The sequence below is a fragment of the Amphibalanus amphitrite genome, unplaced genomic scaffold (assembly GCF_019059575.1).
Source record: "Amphibalanus amphitrite isolate SeventyFive unplaced genomic scaffold, NRLGWU_Aamphi_draft 000506F_arrow, whole genome shotgun sequence".
Classification (NCBI taxonomy): Eukaryota; Metazoa; Arthropoda; class Thecostraca; order Balanomorpha; family Balanidae; genus Amphibalanus; species Amphibalanus amphitrite.
The window spans coordinates 206,217-219,226 of record NW_024882000.1 but is presented as its reverse complement, the minus strand read 5'-3'; the positions used below and the strand labels follow the sequence as shown (position 1 = coordinate 219,226).

At 49.4% G+C, this 13,010-nt stretch overlaps 1 protein-coding gene across 1 annotated transcript in view; it reads left to right on the top strand.

Annotated features, from left to right (window-relative positions):
* LOC122392916 (tripartite motif-containing protein 2-like) overlaps positions 1–13,010 on the top strand; it is a 105,268-nt gene that overhangs the window by 43,462 nt on the left and 48,796 nt on the right. The gene's annotated exons all lie outside the window — the stretch shown is intronic.

Genomic DNA, 13,010 nt, shown 5'->3' with positions numbered 1-13,010 from the left:
GCAGTGAGTATGTACCTTGGGGCTGGGTGGCCTGTCCTCTGGACGGGCTCAGCCCCGGTGACTCACTAGGGTGCCTGCCCAGACCAATGTCTCCCCCTAATTTCTATCATCCTTCCGGCTCTGAAATGGTCTTGTCAGACCGAAGGGGCCTAACCCCCCCAAAAAAAACGTTATCAACACCAGTCGGCGGGCAGACTTAGCCCTATTCCGGGCGGGGGGGGGGGGGCGATCCGGCCCCCTCAGGGTTTCTTGTGCCCTTGCCAAACGCCGCAAGACTGAAAGCTCATACTCGATGACTTTTCCTCAACATTCGTTGCGCACATTTTGACGAAAAAAGTTGCCGGGTCAGGTCAGGTCAGGTCACCAGAGGCGGTTTGTTGACCCCACCTCAGAAAAGTTTGCAATCCCGCCAGAGCTAGAGTTTTTGACTGATCAATTTTTTTTCTCTTCAGGTTTTAGTTAGGGTACCAATATGTGCAATTTGTACGAGTATAGCTCAGAATTTTTATATCTTTAACCTGAGGTCAGGCCAGACTCGTGATCTTTGCATTGCAAGCCTAGCTTGTCAAAATGAGTTTACAGTGTGGGAAATATTGAAATGCCTCCTGCTTCGTGTAAACGAGTCAAAACCACCCAAATCTTTCAGTATTATGGAAGATTATATCATCAGTGATGACCCAGGTGCCGATTATTGACAGGGGCACCGGGAAAGGTCATTTGATGTCATGTGACGTCATAAATATTTTTTTTTGTCAATAAATCACGACATGATGGTGCTAAAGACTTGTAAGTGGTACCAAACTGCTCACCTGGTCAAGGTGCGTCGTTTGATATACAGCATGAGCATAACTCACAACCTCATTGGTGAATGACCTGACCTTGACCTCGGGTCAAATTTCAAATTGACCTGTGAAGGTTATCGCATACGTATTTGACGAGAGCAGCAAAAAGGTATTATTTTATGCCTTTATGCTTCTTAGTTCAAAAATTATATAGGTAACTAATTCCAAAGCATTTTATCGTTGATGATCTCTGGTGACCTCAATATTGACCTGATCCGATTTTTTTTCATGTAAAATCTGTAGATCTCTAAACGACCTATCAAATGCCGTTTGCCGTTTGTCGCTCCGATGTCGCTCCATCCTCTCTAGTGTAAAAGAGAGATTGTTTTCAATTTGGCTAGAAGCAACAGATTAATGGTAGTTAACGATCTGTAAAATAACATGTCTTTGATGACTGCAAATAATTTTGAAAACTCATTCGATGCAAGCGTGTTTGTATGCTCGAGAGTCTCGGACATGGTTTGTCTGTAAACTGTGACCGTCCATAGTAAATCGACGCAGATGCATGCCCGTCTATTTCTCCAACGGTTTAACCATTAGGTGAAAAGAAAGGCCTGAGTCGGTGAAAACCTTAACGGAGCGTCTATGATGCGACCGGAAATGACCAGTGACGCTAGCAATTTGCATACATTGAATGGCGCAGCCACTGGTTTGCTTGACTTGAAATCTCATGGACGAACCCAGAATTAACCACCAACCGACCGACCGACGCGGGCCCGGCTGCTGACTATATGCAGAGATGCCACTGTGTTGCGTTTTGTGTTCCTAAATTCGTTTTGAGATTCGCTTACGACGTTTTGCAAGACGGAATGGTCGAACGGATCGGAATGAATGGTCGCACATACACTTCACTATAGTTTGCCGTCATTCAGAGTCACGAATGATATTTATTTCCTTTACTCCTTCCACTATCAAAGTCATAATGCAACTTTTGGTTGGATGACAACGTTATGAACGCCCTGTGCTTCGACCATGGCATTTAAAAATGATCCTTTTATCTAAAAAGATCTAACTACTACTAAAAAGATCTACTAAAAGATGGTGTGCAGCCATTCAAAGTTTGTTCCAATTTTTAGTGAACACCCTATACGCATTGCCAAACACCTGTCTGCCGACGATGCCGTGGCTGTCGAAGCTGCTACAAATAGAGAATACTTTCGGTTCTTCGGAGTTTTCCAAGGACCATTGCCGTTTTCGGCCTTGCAATTGATGATTCTATTTGAGTCAATGTGTCCGGAAATGCCCAATGTGTCCTTTGAGCCCGCAATTTGAACTTAAGCATAGGTACCCATTCACTTAGTGCTCCCGGTCGCTCACTTTTTGTGTACATTCGACTGGCTGAAAACATATCTGTCAATCTCCTAATGGTGACATATTTCATATTCAAGCGAAGTTTTGCACTCAAGTTTTTAGTCAAGCAACTACCTGCGCATAAGCTATGATATGGTATAAAGGAGATTTCATTGAAAATGGCTCTTACTGGGCTACTTCTGGATAACTAAAGGAGACCTGACACACTCGGTGAATAGGTAACTGCTAGTTCACAAATATCATGCTGTACTTTTATTTTGCCGTTTTTTTGTTTTAATGAACTGGTAAAATGGCGCCTCCAAAACTCTTGCATTTTCATGTGATCATCACGCTATAAATTGTTGGCTCAGCTCATTTCACATCCACTCATACAATAAGGTGCCTCTGCAGCCAGCTTGTCTTCCAGTAATGCCAGTTTGAATGCACAGACGACCCATCAGTTTGCGGGAACGACTCCTGTTGATCTCCCGACCTGACTCGCCACAAGTCTCTGATCTTGGTGTGTCGGGTCGGTTGCTACCAGTACCACCCCCGCAGAGCGGGCGGTCAAAGCGGCTCGCTGGGCGGCTGGTTTCGCGCGCCGGCGGCCGGCTGGCCGTCTGTAGGAGCTGGCCGTCATCTGCCGCCGGTCCCGGCGGAGGCGCGCGCTATGAATGCCCGCCACGCCAATGAGGCTGCGGTGGAGCCGCGTCCACACCGTGTACCGGTGCCGGCGAGCTGACTGACGTCAAACAACGGCCGCCTTCCCACTCAGGCCTGAAAAGGCCCGCAAAGGCCAGAGAAGCCGCACACCGGCCGCGCTACACCGAGCGCCCACACGCCAGTAATTCCAACCGGTGCAGGCGGCTCCGCACCGAACAGAACAAAAACGCGGATACGGTACTATTTTAAATATCAATAGAGCTCGGGCGATCGGAGTTGAGTGGAATCAAACCATAGCAATAATGCTATATGTCAAGCGAATGACGGTGACAGAGCTGCCTAGTGCCTTAACCCGCGCACCGACGGGGGGGGGGGCGGATATCCGCCCCCCCTGAGGTTTTTCGCGAATAGCGGGAAAACCGCGGGGCGTAGCGCCGCGAAATTTGGTACTACTATTCCCTCATCAATTTTACACATGGTGTGCAAGTTTGAACCCCCTACCTTTCAAGGTCAGGTCACCAGGTCACTTTGAATGACCCAACCTCAAGTCACTTTTTTGCAACTTTGTCACCGTGCCAGAGCTACAGTAGATGTCAGAGGCCTTTGAAAGTCGCAGGATGTTATTAGATCATTAGTATCTACAATTTGTTTATCTCGGAATTTTGATATCGGTGACCTAAGGTCAGGTCAATTTCGCGACCTCCCCATTATAAGTCAATGGGGGAAAAATCAACTCCCTGTTTTTACCACTAAAACGGGTCGGAATGGCCCCATATACCATTCATGACTTCATATACGATCAACCTTCACTACATTGAGGTCTGTTTTGCTGTTGGGCAGCTGTGAGGTCATGTGACGCCATCAAAGGTCACCAAAGGTTTTTGGCCAATAACTCCGTACAGGAACAAGATACAGACGCGTGGATGGTCTCATTGTGTTCAGCTCGTCAAGACGCATCGAATGATATACATGATGACCTCGAGGTCACGTGACCTGAGGTCAACCTTTGACCTTGACCTTTCGAGGTCAACATATATATCATTCGATGCGGATTGACGAGAGGATCACGATAATGCCCTTATTTTGTTCCTATCTTGACTAATTCGAAAGTTATTCGAGAAAAACTCTCTCCATATCTAGCGCCGCCATTTTGACTTTTTCGACCCCTGTGACGTCATCTTTGACCTGACCTGAAAATGACCTTAGTAAAAATTGTAGATCTTGACCGTGCGTATCCGATGCCGTTTACCGCTTGTCGCTATCTTGCTTTGTTCTCGAGATCTCAGGGGGGGGGGCGGTCATCCGCCCCCCCCGTCGGTGCGAAGTTGGCGCAGACCCCCGTCGGTGCGCGGGTTAAACACATTTTAATTATTTAAACGAATTTTAATTGAAGCGACAAGATTTCGTATGGCTGAAGGTCCTTGAGCCATACTTCTCCTTCAGTGAAGGATAATTTGGAAATCTTACTGTGGCACAGGGAAATCTTACTGAGCTGACACGTCACTGTAACCGCTTTTAGCTTCTGCATCGTGTGTGTAGTGTGGTTTATGTGTGTTCACTTTTTATCCTCACCATTGCATTTCTTAGCGTGTGTTGACTCTGACTCGAGAATAGCCCTGTGATTCCGATCTCATGAAGGGATGAGTCTATGACGTAAATACAATACAATACAATACAACGGAACTCAAGTTGTAAGGGAAGCAGTCTTTGATGATTGCTTCTTGTTTGCTATCTCACCGCTGTTTGTATTTCTGGATTATACGGTTACATCCGAACAAGCAGAGTCCCACCTTTACCGTCCTTTCAAAGCTGGCAAATCACCAGACTCTGTGCTGTGATTTGCGGTCGTGGTCAGACATTTTTTTTATTAATGAGTATATTCCGAATGCCTGACGGAAGTTGTAATTGCATAAGTGGGATCGTCCCCCACCAGTTCAGGAAAGCCAATCGAGTGGTCAATGATGTAGGCACCTATACAAACCAAGCCGTAGACCTCTGTGTATTAAAGGGACTATCCCACCTTCTAAAATGTTGTTAAAACCAGTTAAATTGTGCCCGACTTTATAGATTGGATGACCAGGAACACGGTTCTGGCATTTATTTTTCATTAAACATCTTAGGCTTCCCATATTCCAAACACAAACTTTCAAATATGTGACGTCACAGCCCAAAATTACCTCCTTCCCCAGGCCACATTACTGTCATAAGCTGATTCTTTTTACTCTGTAGGCACCACAACAAAGTTCAGACCAAGTTAAAGCGATTTTTCAACGAACAAACCCATTTAAATCAGAATGACTAAACGAGGTGACGTCACACTAACGGTCGCTCCATGTTGAAGATAGGGCCTTGCGCAAGGCCCATTTTCAAATGAAGGGAACAAATTTCTTCAACACCAAGAGGCCGCGGGGGTTGCAACCTAGATAGATAGTGGTTTCTGAACCTCTCCGCAAACTTGGCTATCTCAACTCAAACCCCATGTTAAAGGTAGTGTGCCAGCTTTCTTGGACCGTATGGAGTTAATGGCCCAGATAAGGAGAACCGGATTTTTAGAACTTATCCATACCTTCAAAACTCATGGAAACGTCTTAAATTCTTCAAATTTTGAGTACCCCAGTGCGAAATTCGCCCCGACGGGTTGTCGGTCGTACCCCAACCACATTTCACACCACTATGAACAATAAATGCACACACTGAAATCGCTATTACCGATATGCTCATCCAATCAAGTTTCGATAAACCCGTTCATCATCAGCTCCTGCGGTTTCGAACACGCCTGTTAGGTGGTGCGGTAGACCACGCCCAAAGCCAGGGCCCCGGTAACGTGAGGTAGCCGAGTCAGGGCAGCGTGCGCTGACCCAAGCCGGAGCCGCGCGTCCTCCCGGTGTCATGTGATAGCCCGGGGCTGCCCGCGGGGATGCGGTAGACCGCGCCCAAAGCTGCGGCCCCGGCTTGGGTCAGCGCACGCTGCCCCGACTCGGCTACCTCACGTTACCGGGGCCCTGGCTTTGGGCGCGGCTTCTGCTCATACTTTGTGGTGCGGTGGTGGTGCGTCGGGCTGCGCGCTCTGACTTCGGCCAAGAAAAATGCATCAGCTGATCATTGTCATTTCTGCCACTTGCGTGTGGTGAAATGGGGTCATAACTTATAAGACGGCTTTTTCATATCAATTATTTTACATAAAATCATATTTCAAACCATAAATAATGTTCGACAGCCAAATAAAAGAAACAATACCAATACGGGCTTACAGTTTAAGGCTCGACATTGTGTTGTCTACGATTAGACAGCTGATAACTCATTCCCGTACGTCGTATGGTCGTAACACTATAATGACCTTTGCTTATTGTCACAAGTGCGCCGCATTCGCGATTGTTGCCCGACGCCTGTTTGCAGGTGAGCCCACTACAGTTGTTATAAATATCTAAAAACCGATAAACTTTTAGGCGAAAAAGGCACTATTCCAGGCCCATTTTTGATTTTTTTTTGCGATATTAGGTAAAAACAGAAGCTTCTTATCCTAGGAAAAATAAAATGGGAAATCTTTCAAAGGTGGCACACTACCTTTAAAGGTGGGATAGTCCCTTTAAGGCATACAGACTACAGAGGTGTAATACCATGGTTAAGTTTGAAAAGAAAATATATTTCATAATTTCTTCAATCTTTCTCGCGACCGGCTTCTACAGGAAACAGCGTATGTAGGGGAAGCCGGGGGAAGCCCGGCATAGTAAGCTCTTTTTCATTTTTATTACATACCATACGTGCTGTATAAAATGTTGATATCCTGTTAGCTAGCTAAGTTCATTGGCCGTATCTTCCCAAAAATTCGGTTTCGTGGAATAAGTATAAGGTTGAGAAAATCGAGTTTTAAAAAAGTGTTGATTTTTCTGGGGTAAGCCCGGCATAGGGGTAACGCCGGCCACCTCCCCAGCGCTTTACAACGAGTTGATGAAACCATAATGTGTCTTCCAAATATTAACGGAAAGTGAAATATTTAAGTACTGATTAGCTCTGGACATCTTAGAGTTTATGTCACTACTGGTATTTTAGCTAGCGTCTACCACATAAACAGTACAGGTCGATGAAAATCGTGATGCAAAATTGACAAAAAATGTGTATTTCAAAATTCCTTAAAATTTATTTTTCTTTTTACCTTAATGCATCATATTGCATATCATTCGACTCGGCTGATGTAGAAGAACACAACGACACCATTTTTGAAGCTCTAGCTTCATTGTCTGTCGCGTTATCTGCAAAAACGTAGTTTGACCCTAGTTGACCTTAAGTGACATGACTGGCTTTGTCTATGATAACATGTTTATTTTCGAAATTTATCTTTGATCTAGGTGTAAACCAAACCTGCTCAGTACCTATTATCTCATGGAAAACAGTGGTTTAGTGGCATTGCTCTCGGTTTGGGGTAAGCTTGGCCACTCGCCCGGGGTTACCCCAATGTGCTAATTTTTATTTTAGAACAGCGATGTTCGAAAAAATGTCATACTTAACCCTATTAGTGGCAGGGGGGGGTTGTTTTTATCCACCCCTCAGGTTTTTCGGGAATATCTCCGAAACCGCTGAAGCTACGATGCTGAAATTTTCTGACTTTTCCTAAAACTAAATTGGGCACATTCCCTGAAAATTTCAAGTTCATAACTTTACCAGGGGCGGCTCCAGAGCACTGGGAATTGGGGGTCCTATTCGTGAAGCGAGTCATTTGGGCGAAGATCACGATGCTGCACCAGTTTTACGAACAGTGAATGAAAGGTATCATGTGATAACATATAAAAAGTTATTGTGCATCCTCTTTTGACACGTTTTTGCTATAATAGGCGGATCCAGGCGTCCAAAAAGGGGGGTTATTTTTTACCTCCCAACATAGGTGCCCTGACACCGCCTATGCATGACCAATACAATTTTAGTCGTTCTCTCATAAGAAAATTGTAACATAACAAGACCATTGCCACCCTTTTTAGAAACAGTACCAACAAAAACCTTATTTACTATACTTTTTGTGTACCCCCAATCTCAATGATCTGTATCCGCCTATGATTTTTGAAAATGCATATTTTTAGGATCCATGTGAATTCCTGGTTCATTCTCTATCGATCGGCAAAAGTTGCGTTAAGATTGGTTCAGAAACCTGGCCGTGATAAACAGTCTAAAATGTATCTGCAATTTGCCCGTTTTTACCCCCCTCTACCCCCCTATTGACATTTTTTAATTTTATTTTTTTTAGAAATGTAGATCTCGTTGAGCCAAATCGAATGCCGTTTGAATTTTGAAAATCGGCCGGTTAGATCTCGAGATATCAAGGGGGGGTCGTAAACAGCCCCCCCCTGCCACTAATATGGGGTAGCCAGGAGCCTGCCACTAATAGGGTTAAGCCAGCCTGCCTCGTCACCCCTCACTACAAACACTTAAACGGTCCTTACATAACATTCGTATAAATATTAGTACTGTATGGTATAACATTAACAGTGCAACATATCTCACTTTTTAGCTAAAAACCCTTAAAATATCATTTTTGCTCTATAACTTTAACAATATGCAATTTTTGTTAGCCTTAACTTTTTTGCTGGCGTTACCTTAGCTGCCACGCTGAAAGGACAAACAGTTGAGCATTTTATTGTGAATAATTTAGCCGGAAACGGGGTGGCCGGGCTTCCCCCGCGCCCGGGCTTCCCCCGGCTTCCCCTATGTAAGTACTTACCTATACATGCGCAATATGCTCTGTGTGACACGGAACCAAACTTCACTAGTGTCTACTTTAGTTCGATTTGGAAACATACTGGCGAGAGGCTAAATACGGTATACCAGCCGAATTACTTTAGAAACTCTCCAAGGGAGAGTGCGGTACTGGTGCTCAAGGAGAGCAACTTGTACTTGATATTCTATTTCTGTTCAGCTCTGTCAACAGTTCTAAATAGAACAACAATCGTTAGACAAAACTGGCGAGGATTCTACGGAGTTCTGACGCCCTCGCACTGATTGATAACTAACGTTATCTTATGTTAACTTCTGTAACGTTTCCCCGCTCCCTTTACCTCAATCTCTCGTTGTCACCGTTGGCTGTTGATCGGCCTCCCATCTCTCGTGGCTGCGTCCTTGAAGTAGGTACACTCGGGGGCAGATTGATGTTCCACAACTCTTTATCCACCGGGTTCCTATGGCTCAGCATTGGCAGCAGCCGCCTGGTACCGGTAGACTGTGCCGCTTCACTTACTTGTCAAGCGGCACAGCCTACCCACCCGTATGACACCGGTCTGAGTCGGTGGCTGGAAGGTGATGTGGGCCGCCTGTGACGTCAGCGCAGCGGTGAGGGCCGAGCCCGGAGGCATGGCTCGGGTCGGCGCGGCGCGGCGGCTGGCGAGGGCTGGGGAGTGAGGGGGGGGGGGAGCACGGACATCGCGCGGCTGAGCGAGTGTAGTTAACTTTCGCGTCTCAAGGCGCCAATTATTCTACCTAACAATTGTGCTAAAGCAGAACGTTAAAATGTCCTATCCCCAAGACAGCGCCTATCATCATACTTGCCATGCACATTACGACACACTTAAGCGTGGCAATGGGACAGCCGATAGAACTTATGTCACTCGTGCATCGAGGTGTGGAGCTATATTTTGTATAACATATTAGTATTAAGGCCTTGATTGAGCAGATTGGTGTCTATTGTTTCGCACGGCAATCGTCCAGAGACGTGGGAACTGGGGGTTATGAGAAGCGCCGCAGCCAATGCCCCAATTTAAACCGATTATTACTGTTGCTCTTATATGTGGTCGCAGCCCCCAATAGCAAACCGTTCCAACTAGGAGCCAAAAAGTCAGCCACTCAGGGGGGGGGGGGGGGGGTTCGAACCGGGCTTCTCCAACCGGCCAATTCACGACACGAGCGTTCATCCACTGAGCTACCGAGAATGGTCCTCGTCTGCACAAAACAAAATGACATTCACCCGCTGACCGCCAATGACAGTATTGTGACATTTGATCGCGTTTGACCGCGGCGGGTGGTCGCTGGTTTCGGCAGCTCAGTGGATACACGCTATAGCATCGTAGGGTGGCCGGTTGGAGAAACCCGGTTCGAACCGTCCCAGGTGCGCGACTTATTTGTTCCTAGATGGAACGGTTTGCTATTGGTGGCTGCGACCACACATTAGAGGAACAGTAAGAGTTGCTTAAAGTTGGGACGCCGCGCTATCCAAAAACCCCAGTTCCCACGTGTTTGGACGATTGCTGTGCGAAATAATAGACACCAATGAGCTCAATCAAGGCCTTAATACTTATCTGTTAAAAACAATGTAGCTCCGCAACTCGATGCACGTGTGATATAAATTCTATCGGCTGTCCCAATGCCACGTTTAAGTGTGTCGTAATGTGCATGGCAAGTATGATGATAGGCGCTGTCTTGGGGATAGGACATTTTAACAACTGCTTTAGCACAATTGCTAGGTAGAATAATTGGCGCCTTGAGACGCGAAAGTTAACTACACTCGCTCAGCCGCGCGATGGTCCGTGCTCCCACCCCACCTCACTCCCCAGCCCTCGCCAGCCGCCGCGCCGCGCCGACCCGAGCCATGCCTCCGGGCTCGGCCCTCACCGCTGCGCTGACGTCACAGGCGGCCCACATCGCCTTTCAGCCACCGACCCAGACCGGTGGCATACGGTGTGGGTAGGCTGTGCCGCTTGACAAGTAAGTGAAGCGGCACAGTCTACCGGTACCAGGCGGCTGCTGCCAATGCTGAGCCATAGGAACCCGGTGGATAAAGAGTTGTGGAACATCAATCTGCCCCCGAGTGTACATCTACGCCCTATTGGTATGCACATACTTCGCAGCCCGAGAGACAGGTGACGGACGGAGGAAGAGGATGAGGAAATTGTCACCTACGCTACTATTGACACACGAACCATTCCCTGGAGGTGACGGGGTGGTTGGCGGGGATTCGACGCTGTCAGGATGGTTGGGGTAGCCAATGGCGCTAGCTGTCACGTCCGTCGCTCTCGGGGCGCGAGCGACGACTGGCGGGTAGCGCCGCGCACAACGCATGCGCGTCGTCGTGCCGTCAGCTGATAGTGCGTGAGCGAACGTTACCTTTAACAATCATATAACTAACGTTATCTTATGTTAACTTCTGTAACGTTTCCCCGCTCCCTTTACCTCAATCTCTCGTTGTCACCGTTGGCTGTTGATCGGCCTCCCATCTCTCGTGGCTGCGTCCTTGAAGTAGGTATGTACATCTACGCCAATTACACCCGATAGGACAGAATGTTGATCTTTGTATTGACGTACGTATGTTTTGGCCGCCGGTGGCTATCGGATGGTGGCGCGCCGGCGGCACTCCTAAAGTGGGTGGGACAAAATGCATGTTGGTGAGTGAGCGGGTGTGGTCCTCTCCCCGGTGCGTAAAGCGGACACCGAGTTGAACGGTCTTTACTGTGTTGAGCATGACGACAATGAAGTGTGGCATTACAACAAACAGCCGTGTGCCCTCGGTGCCGGTCGTTGTGACCGGCGCCGGTTGTGTGACATTGGCGTCCTTTGTGTGGGTTCATCGACTCCCAGACGCCGGCTGAGAGCGAGAGTCAAGTGATAAAACGGGATGCGTAAACAGGTCTGAGTACACAATGGGGTCGTGGTCGACCGGCCCCTGTCCCTCGGCCGTAGATGGCCGGTGCCCGCTGGGCGCGAGGGAAGGGTCGTACTGGTACGGGGAGGGGGAGGGAGGGTCGCCGCAGCGCTAACGGCCGGCCGCGGGCGCGCCCAGTGCTGGTCTGCGGTCGATGGTTGTGGCCTACGGCTGCGACGGCCACGAGAAACCAGACCGGTGCTTGTCTAGCAAGTCACATACAGCACGCCGGTGCTAAGTACATTGCATATGGTGCCCGTCTTGGCTGGGCGGTCCCGTCCGAGTCGTCTCAGACGCGAGGGTGGCGGCCGACGGTAGAAACGCCGGATTGGCGGACCCCGAGCAAACACAGCTGCTAGGTCTGGACCCGTCTCCCCGTGGTGCTCACTATCTGGGTGGTGCGCGGCGCCGCGATGGTGCCGACACCCTCGCGGCCGCCGGCGGCCGGCGGCAGGGCGCACGTGGCTGTTGTGGTCCCGATGGCGTGGTGAAATGGGTGGGAGGATAACTGCGCCGTACGGCGCCCGGGCCTGGGGCAGCGGTCGAGTGTTATCTTAGGAAAATACGTTGGGGGGGGGGGGGAGTGGGGTCGGGTGGTCCCGACTGTTAATGATCCCGCCGGTGTCAACTGTCACGGCCGTGGTATAAGGCGCTGATGTGAGTTCAGTGGTAAAATATTGGTTGTGACGCCAGCTATCGCCCGGGCGCCGCGCGGGAGCGGCAAACACCGTGCTCGCAGCGATTAGCTGGGTCCGTGAGGCCACTAGAAGCAGGGCCTGGCTTATCGCTGGCCGCTGGCTGCAGACGTAACCAATAACCATTGTAGGCCCCACTAGACCACCGCCCCAGGCGGCGGATCACATTATCGTCCACACCGCCCTCGCACCCTTGCACGCCGAGGTGGCCATCCCGATGCATAGACTGCGACTGCTGAAGCCAGGTACGAGCGCCGCTCGCAGCGTGGTGTTTAGGTGGCGCTTGGCGAGTGGAGAGCCGTCCTGAAGGACAAATACGGGGCGCCGTCGCGGCGGAAAATGGCGTCCCGGGCGGCGGTATATTGTGCCATGCTGCGCACTGGACAGGTGGCCGTGCTAGTCGCTGGACGTGACAACCATGATGGTGAGCTGTGCTGCTTCGTTTCCTGGATACCCAACCGGACCGTGCATAGTTCCGGTGTGATTTGCACATCTGACCGGTGCAGACCGCGGTTAGGGCCAGTCACCAGGTACTCACTGCTCCGCAGCCCGCCGTAGAAAGCCATTGTGCAGGCCGCCCACATGCACCGCTGGTCCCAAACAGGGAGAACGAGCTGGGTTAGGCGCCGTTTTAGGTGACAGAAGTTCTCCACTGTCAGGGCGTGTCGGGCCCGGTCAGACGCTCGCACTTCCCTCGACTGATAGCCCCGTGTGGCGGCGTTGCTGAACGGTGGCAGGCCTGGGGACAGGGGCCGGCCCACCTGCAGGTGAAGTCGCCGCATCGCGGCCAAGTACTGGCGGCCGTGGAAAGCGCCAAGTGCCGGTGTCGCATGCACCCGACGAAATAGGTCAGTGTCTCGTCGCTGGCGGGCACCGGGTACAGACCAAACTGTTGGTAAACCC